This window comes from Palaemon carinicauda, chromosome 5, assembly GCF_036898095.1.
Source record: "Palaemon carinicauda isolate YSFRI2023 chromosome 5, ASM3689809v2, whole genome shotgun sequence".
In the NCBI taxonomy this organism is placed as follows: Eukaryota; Metazoa; Arthropoda; class Malacostraca; order Decapoda; family Palaemonidae; genus Palaemon; species Palaemon carinicauda.
Window position 1 is genome coordinate 169,735,481 of NC_090729.1, and position 25,202 is coordinate 169,760,682.

Here is a 25,202-nt window from a genome sequence, read left to right on the forward strand (position 1 = left end):
TCATTTTCTACTTATTGATTTTATGAAAATGAAATACTCTCTCTCTCTCTCTCTCTCTCTCTCTCTCTCTCTCATTTTCTTCTACTTATTAATTTTATGAAAATGAAATTCTCTCTCTCTCTCTCTCTCTCTCTCTCTCTCTCTCTCTCATTTCTTCTTATTAATTTTATGAAAATGAAATAGATCTCTCTCTCTCTCTCTCTCTCTCTCTCTCTCTCCATTTTCTTCTACTTATTGATTTTATGAAATGAAATACTCTCTCTCTCTCTCTCTCTCCTCTCTCTCTCTCTCTCTCATTTTCTTCTACTTATTGATTTTATGAAAATGAAATACTCTCTCTCTCTCTCTCTCTCTCTCTCTCTCTCTCATTTTCTTCTACTTATGAATTTTATGAAAATGAAATACTCTCTCTCTCTCTCTCTCTCTCTCTCTCTCTCTCTCATTTCCTTCTACTTATTAATTTTATGAAGATGAAATACTCTCTCTCTCTCTCTCTCTCTCTCTCTCTCATTTTCTACTACTTATGAATTTTATGAAAATGAAATACTCTCTCTCTCTCTCTCTCTCTCTCTCTCTCTCTCATTTCCTTCTACTTATTAATTTTATGAAGATGAAATACTCTTTCTCTCTCTCTCTCTCTCTCTCTCTCTCTCTCTCATTTCCTTCTACTTATTAATTTTATGAAGATGAAATACTCTCTCTCTCTCTCTCTCTCTCTCTCTCTCTCTCTCATTTTCTTCTACTTATTAATTTTATGAAGATGAAATACTCTCTCTCTCTCTCTCTCTCTCTCTCTCATTTCCTTCTACTTATTAATTTTATGAAGATGAAATACTCTCTCTCTCTCTCTCTCTCTCTCTCTCTCTCTCTCTCATTTTCTTCTACTTATGAATTTTATGAAAATGAAATAGATCTCTCTCTTTCTCATAATTTTATGATAATGAAATAGATCTCTCTCTCTCTCTCTCTCTCTCTCTCTCTCTCTCTCTTATTTTCTGAATTTTATGAAAATGAAATATAACTCATAAATACGGGGATTTAGTTATGTCATCCCTATACAGAATAATGCCTTTCAACTGATGGTGTGTTGTTTGTATTAGTGCTTGTAAGTACTCCTCTGGCATAGTAATTGCAAGTACTCCCTTGACCTAGTAATTGCAAGTACTTCCCTTGACCTAGTAATTGCAAGTACTTCCCTTGACCTAGTGCTTGTAAGTACTCCCTTGACCTAGTAATTGCAAGTACTCCCTTGACCTAGTGCTTGCAAGTACTCCCTTGACCTAGTAATTGCAAGTACTCCCTTGACCTAGTGCTTGTAAGTACTCCCTTGACCTAGTAATTGCAAGTACTCCCTTGACATAGTAATTGCAAGTACTCCCTTGACCTAGTGCTTGTAAGTACTCCCTTGACATAGTAATTGCAAGTACTCCCTTGACCTAGTAATTGCAAGTACTCCCTTGACCTAGTAATTGCAAGTACTCCCTTGACCTAGTAATTGCAAGTACTCCCTTGACCTAGTAATTGCAAGTACTCCCTTGACCTAGTGCTTGCAAGTACTCCCTTGACCTAGTAATTGCAAGTACTCCCTTGACCTAGTGCTTGTAAGTACTCCCTTGACATAGTAATTGCAAGTACTCCCTTGACCTAGTGCTTGTAAGTACTCCCTTGACCTAGTGCTTGCAAGTACTCCCTTGACCTAGTGCTTGTAAGTACTCCCTTGACCTAGTGCTTGTAAGTACTCCCTTGACCTAGTAATTGCAAGTATTCCCTTGACCTAGTGCTTGTAAGTACTCCCTTGACCTAGTGCTTGTAAGTACTCCCTTGACCTAGTAATTGCAAGTACTCCCTTGACCTAGTGCTTGTAAGTACTCCCTTGACCTAGTGCTTGCAAGTACTCCCTTGACCTAGTAATTGCAAGTACTCCCTTGACCTAGTGCTTGCAAGTACTCCCTTGACCTAGTAATTGCAAGTACTCCCTTGACCTAGTGCTTGCAAGTACTCCCTTGACCTAGTAATTGCAAGTACTCCCTTGACCTAGTGCTTGCAAGTACTCCCTTGACCTAGTAATTGCAAGTACTCCCTTGACCTAGTGCTTGCAAGTACTCCCTTGACCTAGTAATTGCAAGTACTCCCTTGACCTAGTAATTGCAAGTACTCCCTTGACCTAGTAATTGCAAGTACTCCCTTGACCTAGTGCTTGTAAGTACTCCCTTGACCTAGTGCTTGCAAGTACTCCCTTGACCTAGTAATTGCAAGTACTCCCTTGACCTAGTGCTTGCAAGTACTCCCTTGACCTAGTAATTGCAAGTACTCCCTTGACCTAGTGCTTGCAAGTACTCCCTTGACCTAGTAATTGCAAGTACTCCCTTGACCTAGTGCTTGCAAGTACTCCCTTGACCTAGTAATTGCAAGTACTCCCTTGACCTAGTGCTTGCAAGTACTCCCTTGACCTAGTAATTGCAAGTACTCCCTTGACCTAGTAATTGCAAGTACTCCCTTGACCTAGTAATTGCAAGTACTCCCTTGACCTAGTAATTGCAAGTACTCCCTTGACCTAGTGATTGCAAGTACTCCCTTGACCTAGTAATTGCAAGTACTCCCTTGACCTAGTGATTGCAAGTACTCCCTTGACCTAGTAATTGTAAGTACTCCCTTGACCTAGTAATTGCAAGTACTCCCTTGACCTAGTAATTGCAAGTACTCCCTTGACCTAGTGATTGTAAGTACTCCCTTGACCTAGTAATTGCAAGTACTCCCTTGACCTAGTAATTGCAAGTACTCCTTGACCTAGTGCTTGTAAGTACTCCCTTGACCTAGTGATTGTAAGTACTCCCTTGACCTAGTAATTGCAAGTACTCCCTTGACCTAGTGCTTGTAAGTACTCCCTTGACCTAGTAATTGCAAGTACTCCCTTGACCTAGTGCTTGTAAGTACTCCCTTGACCTAGTAATTGCAAGTACTCCCTTGCCTAGTGCTTGTAAGTACTCCCTTGACCTAGTGATTGCAAGTACTCCCTTGACCTAGTGCTTGTAAGTACTCCCTTGACCTAGTGATTGTAAGTACTCCCCTTGACCTAGTAATTGCAAGTACTCCCTTGACATAGAATAGTGCTTATAGACACACAGTAAAGGGCATTCGTTGTTTTTCCAGACCGGCGAGGGTACACCTGATGTTACTGGGTACTTCGAAGTCACCGTTGGTGACAAGCTTGTCCACAGCAAGAAGGTAATGTTATGTTTGAACGAGGTCTATCTCTTCTGCGTATGCTTTATATCATACAAGGTACAGTCGTCTCGCAGCGACTGTGTTAGTCCAGTTTTCTGCACTTGGGAATAATTTAATAGCTTATTTACCTAGTTTGAGGAATTAGATATAATCAAATAGAGCTTTCATTTATTGTGAATGTTTTGAAACACTATATATATGTATACACACATACACACACACATATATATATACATATATATATATATATATATATATATATATATATATATATATATATATATATACATTATATAATGTATGTGTGACACTCGATTTTATGCAAATATTTCTGGAAATAATTAAAAGCTATTCTGAGTAGAATATTTTCAATAGCTATATGAATTTCAAGATAATCCTTTTCCAGAAATTCATACATCCTTAAATGTTAACTTAAACTAAAATGCCCATCAGTATTTTACTAAGTTTATAGAAGTCATCTTACGTGCTTTAGATACCCAGTAAAGGCATTAAGCTATCAAACGGCAAAGGAACTTGCATTTTCACTCTTAAAATGGACTTTATCCTGAATAACAAGATGGCGAAGAAACAATTTAGCATCCGACATTGATAATAAGGTGAAGTGGGTTTTAGAAATGTCAGCCCCCTCAGTATCAGTCTATATTCATGGATTATTTTGGCTCCTGATATTGATTTTATGACAGGATTTAGAAAGGAATTATAGGTGTTAATGATTGTTATGGTTAGAAATATCTATCAATATCTAATTAGACTGATTCACAAAACTCAAATGAAAAGGACCTTCCGTTAAAATTCACTAAGATGGGATATTTCATTAGACCATATATCTTTAAACTTAAGAAGGAATTATAGGGGTTAAAGATTTTCATTAAAATATTTGTCAACATTTATATTTTATTTGGGAAACAAACAGCAAGAGCCAATATGTTAGGAGATTGTGTTTGCATAAAATGACTCTTAACTAATCTTTCAGAACGGCGATGGGTATGTGGACAGAGAGCCCAAATTAAACAAGATTGTGGATGCCATTCACGATGCTCTGGGAGACTAACACTGGGAGCCTCTGATATTTCCATGGTAATTATGCTGTTGATTCTTCTTAGTCTTTATATAGTCTTGCTTGAGGGCACACTCGGGCACACTATACTATCTCATTTCTCTTCCTCTTGCTTTGTTAAAGTTTTTATAGTTTGTATAGGAAATATTCATTTTGATGGTGTTACTGTTCTTGAAATGTTTTATTTTTCCTTGTATCCTTTCCTCACTGGGCTATTTTCCCTGCTGGGGCCCCTAGGCTTATAGAATCCTGCTTTTCCAACTATGGTTGTAGCTTAGCAAGTAATTATAATAATAATAATAATAATAACAACAACTGTATGACGCACCAGTCTTGGGTTGTGGTGGCCTATTGGAAACGTCCGTGCCTGGCGATCTGCTGGTTTGGGGTTCAAGTCCCACTCAAGCTCGATAGTGTCTTGTAGTGTCTGCAACCTCACCATCCTTGTGAGCTAAGGATGGGGGTTTTGGGGGAGCCTGTAGGTCTACCTGCTTAGTCATCAACAGCCATTGCCTAGTCTTCCCAGCTCCTAGCTTGGATGGAGAGGGGTATAGAACGCTGATCATAGGTATATATGGTCAGTCTCTAGGGTATTTTCCCTGTCCAAGGCCTCTGCAATTCATGAGTATCCTTTAAACCTTTAAATCTATTCCTTTTACCAAGCCATCATATCTCCCATTGGAACTACTAAATAGTAGTCTGGTATCTTTGTCTGTTACGTGAATGCCTTATTTGCCAAAATCCTTAGGCTTTGTGTCATACAAACAAAACTTTTAAATATTATATACAATATGAGTTGCATGATTATGTATGCACCAATTTATGTGAATATATTCTTATCCATAAGACACCTCACTATGTGAGCAAGGCTCAAAAGATTTATCCCCAAAACCTTGACTGGATCTCTGTAAATATATTTTAATCTGAATGTTTTTTGAATTAAATTTACAATTCATTTTATTTTAGGATATTTTATATTGTTTGCGTCTGGTAACTTGACCATTTCTGTTACAAATGTGTACACACACAGGGCGATAAAAGTAGGCATAATTTGATAACAAAAATAACTTCCAAAATAGTAACAGGTGCCATTTATGCATTTTTCTTTCAGACCATGATTGATTTTGCTTGTCTTATTGATTTTATTGATTGAGACCGTTTCAGATTTGGTTTAATGTTGCAGGGGGAAGTGGGGGGCGGTTTAGCATCCAAATAAGGCTTTTAATCCTCTATCTCGCCCCTTAAGGCTAGGTCGATATGAATCCAAAATTTTGTTGTAACTGATTTTACTCATTTTGGTATTGTCTGATTACTGTTGTTGTTTGATAACTGATACTTTAATGTATGGAATACAACAGTACAGTATTATAGCTATCTTGTTCCTTTCGCGTTTTCCTCTTTAACTACTGCATTGTAATTGTTCACTGGCCACTTTCATCTTGGTAAGAGTAGAAGAGACTCTTCAGCTTTGATAAGCAGCTCTTCTAAGAGAAGGACACTCCAAAATCAAACCATTGTTCTCTAGTCTTGGGTTGTGCCATAGCTTCTGTACCATGGTCTTCCACTGTCTTTTGAAGTTTTAATCCTCTTGTTAATATTAAGTTTTTATAGTTTATATATGAAAGATTTATTTTGATGTTATTGTCCTTAAACTTCTCTTCTAGTCTTTCCTTATTTCCTCTCCTCACTAAGCTATTTTCCCTGTTGGAGTCCTTAGACTTATAGCATCCTGCTTTTCCAACTAGGTTTGTAGCTTAGCAAGTAATAATAATAATAATAATAATAATAATGATAATAATAATAATAATAATAATAATAATAACTCGCATTTCTGTGGAAAACACATCTCATGTCTCTTCTTATAAGTTGTTGATAGGGTTTAGAACATTATAGCATACGTACTTTGTCTCGTGATTGTTACATTCCCTATTATCTAAGCTCCATACCCTATTTCCTTATTGTCTACCATTGGATTTATTAATGTTTGTGGTGTATCTTGTATTTGTTGGCTTTGGTTGAAGATTCGTTTGGCATATAATTTTTGGGGGCCAAGATATCCAAATTATATTTTATAAATTCACTCTCCACTTGCTGCGACTTGCCAATCTGATTCATGGTTCTAACATTCCAAATACATATTTTCAATTTTTCTTTAGTATTTATAAACCGGGAGATTCTTAGCACCCCGCTACGCCCGGGACTGGAGGCTATTCTTTCATCTTCTCTCTCCATTCATAGAGGATTTATTGGCTAGATACATCAAAGGGAGATGGACAAAATTGCAAATATTTCTCTTTTTTTATGCCTTGATTTACCAAGTCATCTGATCCTCTATTGACTTATCTTTCTATTTATTCATCTCAGTGATTACAGCAACACAGGGTTGTTGTTCACGCCATTCACTAAATCTGTGCTGCAATTACTATCTCACATTCGGATGACAATATCTGTAAGATGAATAAATTATGTGGTTTCTAAATTAATAATATTGCAGATATTTTTCGGCATGTTCCCATTTCTTACTTTCCTGGTTGTAAAAACTCCCAAGAAACAAGTGAGGGATGTTGTTTTCACTTCTGCACACAAGAAAGGGATGCCTATAAGAAACGTCCTTGCCTAGCGATTTGGTGAACTGGGGTTCGAAACTTGTTCAAGCTCGATAGTTTCTTGAAATGTCTGCAAGCTCACTATCCTTTTAAGCTAAGGATGGGTAGAGGTTTGGAGCCTATACGTCTACCTGCTGAGTCATTATCAGACATGGCCTGGTCCTAACTTGGGTGGAGAGGTTTGGGGCTCTGATCATAACTATATTAGTCATTCCATAGGGTATTGTCACTGCCCCTTGCCTCTTCCATTCGCGAGTAATATTTAAACAGTATTGCACCTCTTTCTATTTTTTTTCCAATAAGAATGAAAACTTTAATTGATGTAGACTTTTAACACTGGTACCAATGTTTGCACCCCTAATGTTTCCAATTTCTCCATTTTCCTTATGAGACCACCTTTTTGACTAAGGGAAGTCACAGATATTGTAATACAAGTAGACTTCGGACGTATCCCATATTTTGGGGTAGAATTGCTAATTCGTGTCAAGAGAAAATAAGAACCTCTATTACGCTCATCCTATGCTGCTAAAGCTCTTCCCTCAGCGACATAGCAGTTGGCCATTAATTTTGGTTAAGAAATTCAGACTTCTAAACCTACCATATAGGCTACAGTGTACCAAACTGATGGGATCTAGAGCATTAGCAACACAATGTTACAGTTAATTAGCTGCATCATTTAGCCTTAACATAGATTTGAACAGGTTATTGATTTCTGGGCTTCTAAAGATATGCAAAACTATTTTGAAATTAAGAGAAAACTACTTTGAAATTAAGGAAACTAAAATTAACGTGACATATCTGCTAAGATTTTTTTTTTAGATACTGTATACATGTAACACATATAGGCGTACTGTAAAATAATTAAATGTAACCATAGTCACATTTCTAGACTGATAGGTCTTTGTTTTTTAATACTAGTTCAAAATTGAAACAAGATAAAGTTGTAGTTACTGCTGAGCAGAAATAGTCCAAAAGGAGCGAATGTAACCAGAGTCACTTTTCTAGACTGATAGGTCTTTGCTTTTAAGTATTAGTTCAAAATGGAAACAAGATAAAGTTGAAGTTAGGCAGCTGAGTAGAAAGAGTCCGAAGGGAGCAAAGGAGAAGCAAAAATCAGGCTGTAATGGAGCTGGGGCTGAAGTAATGCTACAAAGAATGTTTAGCTAAATTTACAGTGGTCGCATAAAAGCATGTTATTAGTGGTACACCAAAGGTTTAGGTAAAGGAAGTGCATTCTTTTGTTTTTTATTTTTAAAGCTTGTTGTCTTACGATGTGTTAGATTACTGTACACAGTATATAGATTTTGGTATGTTACAGCCTTATTAATTCTTTGATATTTCAGATGAGTCAACTGTGATCCTGTCATGAGGACTGGATGATATGAAGCTAGTGGTTTAAAGCCCTCACGGGAAAGGCCCCTGGTGGAAGATTGCTGAAGCAGATTCAGTCTTGGTGGAAGGATTTGCTTTGAGTCACATCAGGGAAAAATACTCAGGCTATGAAAGAGAAAAAACACGAGGAATCTCTTTAGTTCTTTTCTAATATTTATGACTATTTGTTAAAGATGTACAGTGCTAAATTGTCCTTTTAATTTTGTTTGGTTTTATGATCAGTACTACATTACCGCACTTTTAAAAAGAAAATTTAACTTTGCAATGAATTATAGTTTTGTATTAAAGCAACTAAGACTGATAATGATGGTACTCATTTCCTTTTTTCACAGTGGTAATGCTAAGCAGGTCAAGCCTCATTGTGATTTATTACTAAGTATGATACCTTTTTAAGCTTGTACAAAGTTACAGTATCGTTTGCTCTTTTAAAAGGTCAGTGTTTTAACCACAAGCTCAACCCATTTCTTTCATTAAGGCTTCTAGTGTCATGAGTTCACGATTTCTACACTGATAGTTCCACAGATTCAGTCACCTGTTAGCCTCACAAGAGTTCTCCTTTTGAGGTATTAAAAGCGTAGAGACAAATTTGTTTGGTTGTATATAACGTACAACTTTGCGGTAAGATTCTCAGGGAAAATGCCATATCGACTGCAATGCATTTGAGAGTACATCTCTTTCAATAAAGATTGCTTGAGAAACTGCAAAGATTACGGATGAGGAGGGCAATCTATTGCATGTAGTAAACTAGAGAATGGAATGACTGGGTTTATTAATCAAGAATTTGTTTTAAAAAAAACTACAGTGGTAAATAAAAATCCTTTTTTTATGAAATTGAGAACAAAATAACGTTATTTTGTTCCTCTTTTCAGAACAAATCCTGTTACTGAGCTCTCTGATATTGTGGTCTTTTAAATTGTTTTATTAAAGCAATGACACAGAAAATAAAAAGTGAAAAAACAGGAGTTTTAACAACTAATATAAATAGCAAAATGAAGCTATTTTGATGTAAAGTATTGACCAAGTATTCACTTTCAACGATTCAAGCTAGCTACTCATATTCTTTAACCTTCTGTTTCAATAAATTGAAGTTTTTATAAGTTCTCACTGATTTACAAATTTTAAGTTCAGGCAATTTGAATAGATAAAATTTTGATAACGGCAGAGATTTTGCTATTATTACATATATGCAGAGTACAGATTAACCCTTTCTGAGTGGGGTTACCTTGACATATTGAAATGTTTTTTGTATCCCCATAATGAATAAAGCTGTATCAGGGACACCCAAACTAGGTTAGTTCCCTGTGAGCTATCAGACAAGTCTCCCACTGTCACCAATCTGCACTGGTCAGAGTGCTGATGAAAATAGACCAAACCCCAGACATGAATAAAAGCATGTCTAATGCCTTTGTTGCTGTACATATTAAAGGGTCAGGGCTCTTTGCAGTGTATCTTCTAGTCCTAACCCATTCACTTTTTAACCTTCTACTTAAACCTCCGTCTCTAGTTTCTTTTTTCTGTCTCATTGCCAAATCGCTTAGCTTTCACTTCATCTTGCAACTAAGGGTTTTCTTCTCATTGTACTTACGTGGTTTAAGACCTCTCCAGTTCCAGTCCTGTGGCATATGCCCCAAATTTCACATAATATCTTGAAAATGAATCCAATATAAGACAACAATAACATTACATCTTGTAATGGTTGGTGTCTTTGCAGCATTCTCTAGGTCCCGACCTATATTTAGTAATGAGCCTTTTACTCCAACTCCACCTCCGAGCACGATTCCTTTCTTTTCTCTTCCTATCCTTCCTCTGTTAATGTTAGTTTATGGCGTATTATTATTATTATCATCATTATTAGAAGCTAAGCTATAAACCTAGTTGGCAAAGCAAGGTGTTATAAGCCCAAGGGCTCCAACGGAGAAAAATAGACCAGTGAGGAAAGTAAACAAGGAAATAAACAAAATACAATAGAAGTAATAAGCAATCAAAATAAAATATTTTAAGAACAGTAACAATATTAAATTGAATCTTTATATATAAACTATAATAACTTAAAAATAAAAAAGAGGAAGAAAAATAAGATAGAACGGCAAACCCGAGTGTACCCTCAAGCAAGAGAACTCTAATCCAAGACGGTGGTAGGTCTATAATTGGAGTTTTCCTCCGGTTTCATCTTTAGGCTTTGTACTTCATCTCGTTAGCTTTCTGAATCTACATCTTACTCTCAAGAAGACACACTATTCTATCTCAATTCTCCTCCTCTTGTTTTGTTAAAGTTTTTTTATCGTTTATATAGGAAATATTTATTTTAATGTTACCGTTCTAAAAAAATATTTTTCCGTTTCCTTCCCTCACTGAGCCATTTTTCCTGTTGGAGCCCTTGGACTTATAGCATTCTGCTTTGCCAGCTAGGGTTTTAGCTTAGCAAGTAATAATAATAATAATAATAATAATAATAATACTGCATAACACGGAGGCTCCAATGCCAGGTCATCAGAATTGATATTCATTTATAAAATCAAATAAATTAATTCACAACTTATCAAGAGAAATTTTCTGAAGAAAGACCCATGCACTTTCTGCAATTGAACTTTATTTCGAAGTTAAAGGTTTTTCTTGTTTAAATTCCCTTGAGAAATTTCATTTTCTTACCCTGAGAGTTCCGGTGGTCCCATTAGACACTCGAAAGACTGAAGATATGGCTTTCAAGAGGAAACTGAAGACTTTCTTGTTCACATTGTGCTTCGATAGTATGGATTTAACTATACACGAGCAATATGCGGTGTGAAATGTTGAGTATTTTCGAACGAACATGATAAAATGACTGTGAGTCCTGTATTATTACTATTATTATTACTTGCTAAGCTATAACCCCAGTTGGAAGAGCAGGTTGCCATAAGTCCATTGGCTCCAACAGTGAAGGAAAGGAAACAAGGAAAAATAAAATATCTTAAGAACAGTATTAACATTAAAGTAAATATATCCTATATAAACTATAAAAACTTTAAAAAACCAAGAGGAAGAGAAATAAAATAGAATATTGTGCCCGACTGTACCCTCAAGCAAGAGAACTCTAACCAAAGATAGTGGAGGACCATGGTACAGAGGCTATGGCACCCCCAAAGACTAGAGAACAATGGTTGGATTTTGGGGTGTCCTTCTCCTAGAAAAGCTGCTTACCAAAGCTAAAGAGTCTCTTCTACCCTTACCAAGCGGAAAGTGGTAACTGACCAATAACTCTTTAGCGGTAGTAGCTCAAAGGTTGGCTGGTGCCCTGGCCAACCTACTACCTACTGTAGAGAGTAGAGTTCCCCCTGCTGTATAGGACCAGCCCTTTAAGTGCATTAAATTTATGTATATACTAAATATATTGATACTTTACACGAACACATGGGTTGCTGCTATTGAGCGTTTATTAAATTTCAGGGCACATTTTTAGCTGTTCCAAAGAATACAAGCGACATATATAGGAAGGTGAAAGGTCGTCAGTATTCAAAAACTGTTGCATCCAAAAGTTTGAGAAAGGGAATATTATTATTATTATTATTATTATTATTATTATTAGCTAAGCTTTAACCCTAGTTGGAAAAACTTGATGTTATATACCCAAGGGCTCCAACAGAAAAAAAATAGTCCAGTGAGGAAACAAGGAAATCAATTAACTGTAATCGAAGTAATAACAATCAAAATAAAATATTTTAAGATCAGTAACAACATTAAATTAGATCTATCATATAAAAACTATAAAAAAAAAACCTTCATAAAAGAAAGAGGAAGAGAAACAAGATAGAATAGCGTGCCCGAGTGTATCCTCAAGTAAGAAAACTCTAATCCAAGACAGTGGAAGATCATGGTACAGAGGCTATGAAGTTAACCCTGGGAATTGTTTAATCATAAATGTCTCTATATATTTTCTGTAATCCTGAGAGACAGCTTCTAATTTAGGTTATTGTATTGGGAGTTTCAAAATATTCTAATATGGCGTTACCATCGTAAGTTCATAACAGTAACATAACATTATTTAAGCTAGTTTTAATATATGTAGCTATAAGTACTGCTGTCTATGCAGCGTTAGATTGATTTAGTTTCTATACAGGGGAATTCTTGCTTTTCTAAAGCTTTTATAACCACATGTTATATGAAGTCTTTTCTTGTTAAGATGGGACTTTTTATCATTTAGATAGCCTACCCAATGATGTTGGCAATATACAAAATTTTCTCTTGATATAATAAAAATTTCCAATCTCACAATTACTAACTACAGCAGTATTACTCTTTCTCTGTGAGGTAATTGGTGGTAAACTAGCATCCCTTTGTTTCAATTATTGATTTGCGTGGCATATTCGTCATCTTGAGCAGTAGGTCGAATCTAAGACTTTGTACCCTGGACTCCCACGGTCTTGAGCCCGAGTTCGCTTGCTAGAACCCACACTCACACTTGCCAGTTTTTGTATTACTATTAAATTCCACTTATCCAGCCACCCGTTGAGATACTGCCGCTAGAGAGTTATGATGCCTTTTGACTGGCCAGACAGTACTACATTGTATCCTTCTCTCTGGTTACGATTCATTTTCCCTTTGCCTACACACAAATACTGAATAGTCTTGCCTATTTATTACATATTCTCCACTGTCCTCATACACCTGACAACATTAAGATTAGCAAATAATTCTTCTAAATCCGAGGGGTTAACTACTGCACTGTAATTGTTCAGTGGCCACTTTCCTCGTGGTAGGGTAGAAGAGACTCTTTAGCTATGGTAAGCAGCTCTTCTAGGAGAAGGACATTCCAAAATCAAACCATTGTTCTCTAGTCTTGGGTAGTGCCATAGCCTCTGTACCACGGTCTTCCACTCTCTTGGGTTAGAGTTCTCTTGCTTGAGGGTACACTTGGGCACACTATTCTATCTTATTTCTCTTCCTCTTGTTTTGTTAAAGTTTTTATAGTTTATATAGGAGATATTTAAATTAATGTTACTCTTGAAATATTTTATTTTTCCTTAAGTTTCCTTTACTCACTGGGCTATTTTCCCTGTTGGAGCCCCTGGGCTTATAGCATCCTGCATTTCCAAATAGGGTTTTAGCCTAGCTAGTAATAATAATAATAATACTAATAATAATAATAATAATAATTATTTCTATTACATAATCACACATTGTCAGTTCCAATTACCGCTAGTATGGGTATTTTATTCTGTGGATCTTTGCATTCTGATTGCAGTCATATTATGTATTACGGGCTGCCAACGCAAGATCCCGTGTCTTGCATAAGGCAAGGCAATCTAAAACGAACGAAAAAGTTCCTTTTAGCCTCCTGTCTGAACGATTTCAATCTTTGAATCATGTTTCTTCCAGAATCTGGCCGTTCATTACATGTCACCGCTAATACCTTATTCGTAGTACGATCTTCCCACCTCACACCAACCATGATGATATAATTTGAGTTTCTTATGCGGAAAATCTAACAATAGGAGTATTGTGAACATCTCTCTCTCTCTCTCCCTCTCTCTCTCTCTCTCTCTCTCTCTCTCTCTCTCTCTCTCTCTCTGTTGGGATGAGTCATGTATAGAAATACTTTCATAAAATCTCTCGCGCAGCTTACTTTATAAAATATTCATACACCCTAATGGTGTAAGTTTTGCACACTCAAAGGCTTGTTTGTAAATTAAGAAAGTTAAGACGAAAAACAGACAGGTGATACAATGAAAATAATAATTACTAGGAAAAAAGAATCGTATTATTATTATTATTATTATTATTATTATTATTATTATTATTAGCTAAGCTACAACCCTAGTTGGAAAAGTAAGATGCTATGCCCAAGGGTTCCAACAGGAAAAAATAGCCCAGTGAGGAAAGGAAATAAATAAACGATATAAGAAATAATGAACAATTAAGATAAAATATTTTGAAAACATTAAAAACAGATATTTCATATATGAACTATAAGAAGACTTATGTCAGGCTGTTCAACACAAAAACATTGCTGCAAGTTTGAACTTTTGAAGTTCTACCGATTCAACTACCCGATTAGGAAGATCATTCCAAAACTTGGTCACAGCTGGAATAAAACTGTGTAGCCTAGTATTGAACCTCATGATGGAAAGGTGTACAATTCTTGATAAAACATTCATAATGAGGTCTTTTGATTTATTGAGTAGTTTTTTCAGTCGTCTACTATATACCCTATGATTCATTTGTAATATGGCATAATGATGTAATGCATGCGTTTCAATTAAACGTCCCGAATCGATAGAGCTATTGCGTGACCTTTGCAACTGACTATTTGATCTTTAGACGGAAAGGGAGTCACATTACGTAAATGCGATATTTAAAGAGTGAAAGCTACACTAACTTATGACTACTATTCATCTATTTAAATGTAATTGCAACCACAGAACTGCTCTGGGCGTGTGAAAGAGAAAGTAGGCCAATGCTTGACTCATGTGAAAATCACGACCTCGATCGACTAGCTCTGGGACTTCTTCAAAATAGAAATTTATCAAAATGATATTCAATGTAGTTTTATCTTTAGATTTCATATGTTCCAATTTGATAGAAACTGCGTAAATAAAACATCACTGAGAATATGTAGTAAACGACCCCACTATTGCAGAATAATGGCGGTTTACCGCGAAGCTTTCAAAATATTTGGCAACAAGACTCCGTTGAATTGGCAGACCTACTATCGTTCTCCATTCTCTATTTATCGAGCAGCTGCGGTAGAGAGACCCGAATTCCTGAATCAGTAGCGTGATAGCGATAGAGTGAGGAAGAGTATTCCATTATCTGTGTTGCATTTACTTTACGAAAGTGTTTCGACGGTTCCTTTCTTCAGCAATGACCAAGCTTAGGGTCAACGTGGAGTACTGGTGGGTATTGTATTCTCGTTTTAAACATTTCACAGGCTGTTTTGTAAAAGAAATTTTGATCCGAAACGAAAATATACTGGAGCAATACTTTGGAGGGTTGAATTAACTTTATAGGTTATGTAACTGTAAAGTTCTAAGTGATATTGAAGGTCAATTCTAAACTAAGAAGAAACAGAAAATCAGATCAGTCAGGCTGAGTAAACATTTCTTATTCATATTAGAATGGCTTTGAGAAATTTGCAACGTTATGATTATATGATTCTCGTTGTTGCTACAGCATTCGGTCCATGTTTGACAGGTCCTTAATGTTCACGGCTAACCGCCCATTAGTTCACCCAGGTGTAGACATAAGTGGATACAAGCATGTGCTAAGGTCAAGAAACGGTGATAAACTTCACTTTCAAAGTGAAATCGGATGGATCAAATGCTTTGAGGGACACACACACACACATACACACACACACACACACACACACACATATATATATATATATATATATATATATATATATATAATTTATATATATATAATGACTCATCAGAGGCAGAGTCCGGTTTCGATTCTCGGAAGGAGCCAATTCGATTTAGGAAAATCCAATGTGCCTTCTTTTACCTAATTTATTGAATGTTTTATTAAAACATGTGCAATATAAGTCATTTTCATTAATGCGATAGTCATATGGATACACTAGAAACGGCTTGTGTAATAGTCTATAATTTGCTTCCACACGCAAAGCTTGATAACCTCATTAGTATTAGTGGTTTCTGCGCTATGGTAACCTACACAACCAGGCTGAGGAATAAATGGTACTTTCCACAACCTCGCCCAAATATAGCTGCCGGGAATCAGAAGAGTAACATATGTTTTCTTGAGTAATTGTATAAACGGTCTCGTATTCGAACAGTCTTCTGCATTAGAAATTAAGTGCAAGTATTTTTAAAGCACTTAGGCAAGTATATGCTGTAACTACATGCTTTGGTATATCACATCTGTTACATGAGTTATCATGATGGAAAAACTCTCTTATCTTAGCTAACATATAATACTGTATATGCAGGCCTACGTTGAAGATACGCATCGGTTACATATATGATATAAAGTATATAGCTTGCAATCACAACATTAGATGGTTCATCCTTTTTTATATTGAGATGGACTTCTGCCAACTTTTCTCCTGGAGACGCCCGTTCACGATGGTGACGTGACGTAGAAGGTCAGGCCCCCTAGTGACAGATATTACACCATATGTCGTTGCTTGTTCTTATTCCAGTCAGAAGTGGACCACTCTCGCCCCCCTCCCCCTCCCCACAAAATAAAAAAAAAAAAAACGATCGATAGCAAGATCAATATTGATAATTATCTTGTTAATATGTTTGAAAGCAGATAATAAGTTTGAACAGAGCTTTCAGATCCATCTAATTGTCTAATAATGAAACATTATTGAGATTTACTTGCTTGCTTATGTGATGCTTAAATAAGAAAAAAAAATAAAAAGAGCATTGAATAAAAGGGCACTTCAAATAATGAAAATTACACTCGGTATGATTTATAAATGTCATAGGTCTAGGTCTCTAGGGCAATACAAAACAATTGAACACAGACACATTGAAAATGCGCACAATATCACATACATGATGTACAATATGGGCTTATGACTGCAGCATTCAAGTCGATCAATAGCGAGAAGAATGCAAGATGCTTCGCTGTTGTTAAAAAGTTTGAGCAGAGAACTTGCACTGCCATCTAGTGTCGTTGTGACAAAGCGAGAGTCCAAACACTCTTTAATGTTTTATTTCTGATGTTTGTCATGGGGAAATAAATAAAAAAGTGAAAAAAAGCAGATGCAACATATGATAAAAGATTTTCAGAGACAAAATCGAATATTTTAAAGGTCGTAGCAGTTATTATGGCTTTAAATCTTTGGAATATGAAATGTGGTAACGGGTTTTTTCATCAGAAATTTTGTTTCTCAAATTATATGTATGAAACTAGGTTGTATTCGCTTTTGAATTTCACCCCCCCCTCTCTCTCTCTCTCTCTCTCTCTCTCTCTCTCTCTCTCTCTCTCTCTCTCTCTCTCTCTCTCAGTGCTTGATTCTAATACTTTATATTTCTACTTCACTTCCACAAACACTTGTTTTCATCTTACTATAGATCAAGAGTTTTTTTTTTCTTATCTCATAGATTAAATTCATCCTCACGTCATTGCATGCTTTACATAATTCCGGCAACGAAATTGTCCAGAGATAATCATGAACTCGGTGCAAACATAAGTGTCCAAATCACTGTCGTACAGTACTGTATTTCGAAATGCTGTAGAGCTGCGGCCTTGCGGTTGAATGGAAAGTCGATCTAATTTTATACATAGCGATATACCCTCTCTAAATATTTCCTATTACGTCAAACTAGCTTTAACTTTAATATATACATATACATATATATATATATATATATATATATATATATATATATATATATATATATATATATATATATCAAGAGTTAGAAGACCCAGGCTTACATGGCTGAGGACTATGGAGTGAAGTACGAGATGTTGAATGGAGAAGTATTGATTTATAAGCTCAAGATAGAGACGACTGGCGAAATCGAACCGATGCCCTTTGCGCCAATAGACGTGGGAGGAGATGACGTTGATGATTTGCAAACACACACACACAATCACACACATTTTATACACACACACACACACACACATATATATATATATATATATATATATATATATATATGTATATATATATATATATACATATACATATATATATATATATATATATATATATATATATATATATATATATATATATATATATATATATATATATATATATATATATATATACATATATATATATATATATATATATATATATATATATATATATATATATATATATATATATATATATATATATATAATTACGTTACAATTATCGCTTTACATCAGTATAACTGTTTATGTAGTCTAAGCAGATTTTTCAAAATAGAGATAAAAGAAACTAGTTTTGTTTACATCACTAAAATAGACAAAATCTTACTCAAGTGACTAAAGGCGTGTCTCACGTATTCGTGGTCTGGCATCTTACAGCATATGGCTGCCAAATTTTACGAGCTCAGGGTAGTTTATATTCTTTATCTCCACTCATACAGACTTTTGAAAATCACTTGTTGATTGTAGTGTGTTATAGGTACGAAGAAGTACATATATAATTTCAAAATAGTTGTGGCTGATTAGTGATAAAGCTCGGACGGTAATATAACTGAAATAGGAGAAAATTATTATGCTTATGTGACGCCGTTTAAGAAAGCTTGCAACAGATGTGTGGCAATTACGTGGTAAGCCTTTCGAGTGTGACTGTTGCGGTTAGGATAGCCGAGATCTCCCCTATATAATAAAGAGCAAGTATATATATATATATATATATATATATATATATATATATATATATATATATATATATATATATATATATCTTTCCGGTCACGCTCAGTTCTCCCGGTCCCTCGGGTAGGGTGAGAGTGTGTTGTCATACCCTGGTGAGAGGTCGGTGTGTGCACGTATGTGTTCATATCTATCCAGTTATTAGGTCCTCATTTTTTACTGGACGCGTACACTACATGTAGACTAAAAAATGTAAGGGAAAACGCTTGTCACAAGAAATGCACACACACACACACGCATATATATATATATATATATATATATATATATATATATATATATATATATATATATATATATATATATATATATATATATAATATATGTATATACACACGGGAGAATCTCTTAAAGATGATCTTGCTTAACTTGAACGTGCGACCTTGAAAATATCGAACTTCCCTGTTCTATTTTTTTTTTTTTTTTTTACAAAAGACCTTACTGAAATATCGATAGCGATCGTAAATTACCATTTGCCACTAAAAGCAATATCAAATTATCAAGATTTTCATTGGATCAACAGTAACCCATTTCTATTTTTTTCTTTTTCAGCGGGGCATGAGGTTACGCCTCCAAGTTCCGCAAGCTACAAGCGGAACTTGAGGCTAAGTTCCCAGGCCAACTAGAAATAGTAAGTATATATACTGAGAGAGAGAGAGAGAGAGAGAGAGAGAGAGAGAGAGAGAGAGAGAGAGAGAGAGAGAGAGAGAGATTTTCACAATAATCTGGCGTAACAGTGGCGTAATTTAATGTTAAACTGGAGTTACGTCGTAGTCAAAGTCCAAATCTAAATTTGTAGGCCACAAACTTGGACTTGGGTGCGGATAGATGGATAGCATTGTTTCGGCTCAGTATGTTAGCCTTGAGAGTCAGCATTAAATGAGAGAGAGAGAGAGAGAGAGAGAGAGAGAGAGAGAGAGAGAGAGAGAGAGAGAGAGAGAGAGAGAGAGTGAGAGAGTCGTCTTATTGGGAGTGAATTTTCATGGTCACTAATGACTGACAAGTGGCGTGTTGTAAGCTGTAATGTTAGGAGATATTGCTCTAAATTCTTAAACTATTCCGTGACTTGTTTTTATTGAGTTAATTGTGAAAATTAACCCAACCAAAAGAGAGTTACAAAATGACGTACACTAGAGTAGAACCGAATAGGATAGTACCGCATTGTACAGATTTTACAGATTATCATAAGTTTGTGACCATATCTTATTAATAGTTAAGAAAAATATATGTTGTTTAGGATTTCTTTCCTAATTTGACCATCTATTTTTTCCAGTTTTCAGGTTGGCGAAAGAACCCCGAATAGAAGTGGTTACTTTGAAGTGACCATTGGAGACAAATTGGTGCACAGCAAAAAGGTAAATTCCGCTTATGTTGCAAATAGCGATAATTCAACTTCATATGAAGAGTGTTTCACAAAATTCAAGTTAAAACTGTTAAATAGATAAAGTTAGCGTTACATAAATAAAAGCTTGATTTATTAACTTCAATATTTAAAGTTATATATAAAGCTGAAGGGAGATACTATTATTCTTTTAAATCTCCCATGATGAAAACTCAATGCCTAAAGTATGGGAGAATTTTAGAGTAAATGATAATGACCAACTATTTAATAGATGAGCATATATATCTCCTAATTAGGGGAACCTGAATAATACAATTATGTGCCTAAGATGATCAATCACTATCAAATGATCGCCGAACAGTGAAAATGATGTATTCACAACAAGGTCTAGCTCTATTGGTCTAGCTTCATCTATTCCTAGCTTGTATATCTCACTTGTCCATCTTTTATGGTTTCCCGCCAGAACGGAGATGGCTACGTGGACGACGAGGACAAGTGCAACAAGATTGCTGACGCCATCACCAGTGCTCTAGAGGGATAGTAGAGAAACCATAGAAGAGACGCATTCAGGTAAACACAATGTTAGATCTTTACCGGTAACAATTCATTCAAAAGTCAGTTCATTTTCAACTGGTTCCTAACGTAAGGAATGATTAGCTGAACTTCATTGACTGACATACTGTATTCTACAAAAAGATGAGATGGTTTAAGTATCATATATATATATATATATATATATATATATATATATATATATATATATTGTATATATACATATATGTATACATACATACATATATATATATATATATATATATATATATATATATATATATATATATATATATATATATATATATATCAAAACCAATCTTTAGATTTTCCAAATGAAAGATTCTCAAGGTTTCCATTTATTAAAACTTGATTATTCATTTTGGAATTTTCAAATATGTGTGTATTTTTTCCCCATCCAAGCGTTTATAATGAAGTGTAATTTCATGCCTGACGAAAAATCACGATAAAAGTAGTTTTAAACATCTCGGCACCAGTTGCAATTTTCGTCTTTGCTTGAAACAAATCTGACCATAAGTTATAATATATATATATATATATATATATATATATATATATATATATATATATGTGTGTGTGTGTGTGTGTGTGTGTGTGTGTATGTGTATACAGTATATATATATATATATATATATATATATATATATATATATATATATATATATATATATACTGTATGGAGTTAGTAATTCTATCGAAATACAGAATAATCTTTAATGAATAGAATGTTTACAAAATCTGTAGACTAAGGTTGCATTATGTCAACATGAGTTCCAGCTCTTGAAAGAGCCTACAAAGATTGATATTTAAATAAAGAGAAGAGGTAATCATAATAATAACTGTAAGTTAAAAGATGATATATCCAAACCAGTAAGATAAGTATTTTCTATTACTGTTTTAATCTGATTCAGCTCACATGAAGAGGTTGAGAGATTAGATTCGAAGTTAATGGTGACAGAATCGTAATTTAAAGTAATCATTATCTTATATAGATTTAATTCTAATCTACAATTATTCTAAATTCATTATCTGATTGACTAGTCAGACTAGGTTTAGATCTGATGACTCGAAAAGGATTCTTTGTGTGATAAAAGTTGATACACAAAATTTTAAGTCAACAAAATCTCTCATAGGATTTATGCTTCATTAATCAATCTTTCACGGGGTTTAGGCTTAGTGAATAAATCTTTCACTGGATGTATGTACTGATAAATATTTTTTTACGTATGACAAGTAAACATTTATCTTATGTTAGAAAGATATATTTTATTATAAATTATTACAACATAAGGCCTGAAAACTTACATACATTGGACTTGGTCATAAGTGACGACCGTGGCTTCTCACAATACTAAACATTGATAGACAGCGAACATTGTAAAATCATCTGTCTAAGGCTAAGAAATTCAAGCCTTTAGCCCTAGATCGTCCCTCTCATCAGGGTCGTAGCTAAGGATTTGGAGGGCCGGGGGCTTAGTATAGAGGCCCTCCCCCTTACCCTAATGAGTTAGTAGTAATTTTAAATGTATAGCCTACGTTTATTTTCCAGCCAGGCTTTGGAGGCCCCGGGTGCATCCCATTAACACCCTATCCTCTTTTGTCGTTTCAGATTAAGACAACAGTGATCTTATCACGAGAATTGAACGAAATGAAGCTTTTGGTCCAAATGCCCGGAAGGGAAAAGCCTCTGGTGGAAGACTGCTGTGGCAGATGCAGTTCCCGTGGGAGGATCCTGTTGCCGTTGTCTGATGCCAAAGGAGAACAGGTGTCTATGACGGTTTAACTATTATCATTTTTTTTTTAAGACTTGTCATAGCGATAACAACTACCATCGATAACATCGCTGTCATTGACAGATATAATAAAAGAGATTACATTATTTTGGAATAATTACATTATTTTCTAAAGGAAATATTTATTCATGGTTTTGTCAGGAAATAAAACAAGCATTAAATTATTATTTTTTGTCTAGGTTTTAAAAATAAAGAATTCATCAGCAAAATTATTCAAACTTGTTTTCTTGTTCCTTTCTGGAGGCTAATATATATACAGTACACACACACACACACACACACATATATATATATATATAATATATATATATATATATATATATATATATATATACATATATATATATATATATATATATATATATATATATATATATATATATATATATATATATATATATAGTAAATGTATAAGTGGAAGACCATGGTACAGATGCTATGGCACTATTAGAGTCCCTATATAACTTTCTCCTAGAAGAGCTGCTTACCATAGCTAATGAGTCACTTCTAGCCTTACCAAGTAGAGAGTAGCCACTGAACAATCGACGTGGTGTTCAAACTACTGATCCAAATAACTTTATTTGTCCTTATAAGAGAATCCGTTATTTACCATGATTTGAGATACATTACAAGGTGGCCTTCCACTTCACGATTTTACTGGCAGGTTTTTCTTATCGTATCTGGAACTTCCTGACCGCTAAGGCAATATCACTGGTGGACTTGTGTGCAGAACAGTAGGCCTACACTTAATTCCAAGATTTTGGGATACGACTATAAAGAAAGGGAAGAGATCCATTATTCGCCCCCTGAGTATAAATCTGAACTAAGATTACTCCTTGAATTTCTTTCATAAAGCAAGTGAGAAGATAAATAAGACGTCAACGCAAACTCCAATAGCAAGCCTCGCTATTTACTTGGCCTTTAGTTCCAAAGGGATGAACTCATGTAAGTTCATTGCGGTTAAATGTCTTTTCACAATGAACTTATCGTACTTTGCATCTTATGATTAGTGTACCTTAATAAATATATATATGCTTGTTTAACACGTATCTGTGTCAGTTTTCACTAAATTTACATTTTTTTTTTATTTGCACGCCTCGGTCTGTAATTAGCTACAAAAACATATTCCAGTATCATCTTGTCCGCTTAATACCAGCAAATGGTTAAAAGAATATCACAAAGCTTACTATAGATTTGCTTACATTAATTCAGGCATACGCTAACATGGATTCTTCCTTAGGTGGAAGTTGATATCATTACTAAAAAGACGTGAGTGCATCTGATGTCAAAAATGGAGTTTAAAACAATATTCTTATTAATCCTTTTTTTTTCTTTTTTTAAAGATTAAATTACATTAAATACGATTTCTGTATAGTACAGCAAGTCTTTTGTGTTCTGGGCACTGGCTATGTTTCGACAGATTATTATTATTATTATTATTATTATTACTATTATTATTATTATTACTTGCTAAGCTACAACCCAAGTTAGAAAAGCATGGTGCTATAAGGCCAAGGGCTCCAACAGGGAAAATAGCCCAGTGAGGAAAGGAAGCAAGGAAATAAGAGAATTAATTAAGAATTAAAACAAAATATTCTAAGAACAGCAAGAACAATTTTAAAAGATATTTCATATATAAACTATAAAAACTTTAACAAAATAAGAGGAAGAGAAATAAAATAGAATAGTGTGCCCGAGTGTACCCTCAAGCAAGAGAACTCTAACCCAAGACAGCAGAAGACCATAGTACAGAGGTTATGGCACTACCAAAGACTAGAGCATAATGGTTTGATTTTGGTAGCGTCCTCCTAGATCTGCTTGCCATAGCTAAAGAGTCTCTTCTATCCTTACCAAGAGGAAAGTAACCACTGAACAATTACTGTGCAGTATATAACCCTTGGGTGAAGAAGAATTGTTTGGTAATTTCAGTGTTGTCAGATGTATGAGGACAGAGGAGAATATGTAAAGAATATGCCAGACTATTCGGTGTATGTGTAGGCAAAAGTAAAATGAACCGTAACCAGAGAGAGGAATCCAATGTAGTACTGTATGACCAGTCAAAGGATCCAATAACTCTCTAGAGGTAGTATCTCAACTGGTGGGTGGTGCCCTGGCCAACCTACTACCTACTGCCATGGAGTTATAAGTGTTAAAACAATATCCAAAAAGAATTGTCCTTATAAAGTAGTATGTGAATAAACCTCCGCAACTGACTCTCCTGCATGATCAAGACCCACATACCAAGTCAGCCTACGCCGTTTTGCGAAGATTTGTGAGCTTAAACTTAACACGGATGCGTTAGAATTTTCACGTGACCATACTCAATGTCTTTCATCCTGTATGAAGTAATCCTTGTTGATAAAATTTCATACAATCTACCATAAATGTTTTCAATTCTACCCGTTTCTATATTTATGTTAGCCATCCTATTTCTTTAGGCACGGGAATGTAACTAAACAGAGTCGAGAGCTCACTGGTGCTGTTGCATTTATATTGTTGTACAAAGATATTTCAGTAGAATGCTTACTACGTCGTTCCATGTGGTTTGCTGAGAGAGAGAGAGAGAGAGAGAGAGAGAGAGGGAGAGAGAGAGAGAGAGAGAGAGCGCGCCTGCAAAATCAATTAGACTGCATTTTGACAATTTGTCTGAGATACATAGCCTATGTGTTTTGTTAACACGTCTCTTCTATGTTATCCTATTGGACCTCTTCTTGATAGGGTTAACGAATGGAAACTCAATTAAATAGTCTCATGCTTGAAATATCTCATCAAAATATCACAGAGATATAGCCTAACATCGTGTATCTGGTGGATATACGATTAATACTATACCCACTACTTATTTAATATATACAACATTC

The 25,202-nt window shown here is 35.0% G+C and overlaps 1 protein-coding gene and 2 long non-coding RNA genes across 6 annotated transcripts in view; all 3 read left to right on the forward strand.

Moving 5' to 3' along the window:
• The window catches only part of LOC137641610 (prostaglandin reductase 1-like), a 581,256-nt gene that overhangs the window by 193,836 nt on the left and 362,218 nt on the right, over positions 1-25,202 (forward strand). The gene's annotated exons all lie outside the window — the stretch shown is intronic.
• On the forward strand, positions 3,131-8,605 carry LOC137641607 (uncharacterized). Its single transcript, XR_011044558.1, has 3 exons — positions 3,131-3,225; positions 4,220-4,323; positions 8,253-8,605. It is a non-coding gene; the product is annotated as an uncharacterized lncRNA (long non-coding RNA).
• Positions 15,010-22,553, forward strand: LOC137640663 (uncharacterized). Its single transcript, XR_011044440.1, has 5 exons — positions 15,010-15,170; positions 19,186-19,264; positions 19,914-19,988; positions 20,439-20,545; positions 22,158-22,553. It is a non-coding gene; the product is annotated as an uncharacterized lncRNA (long non-coding RNA).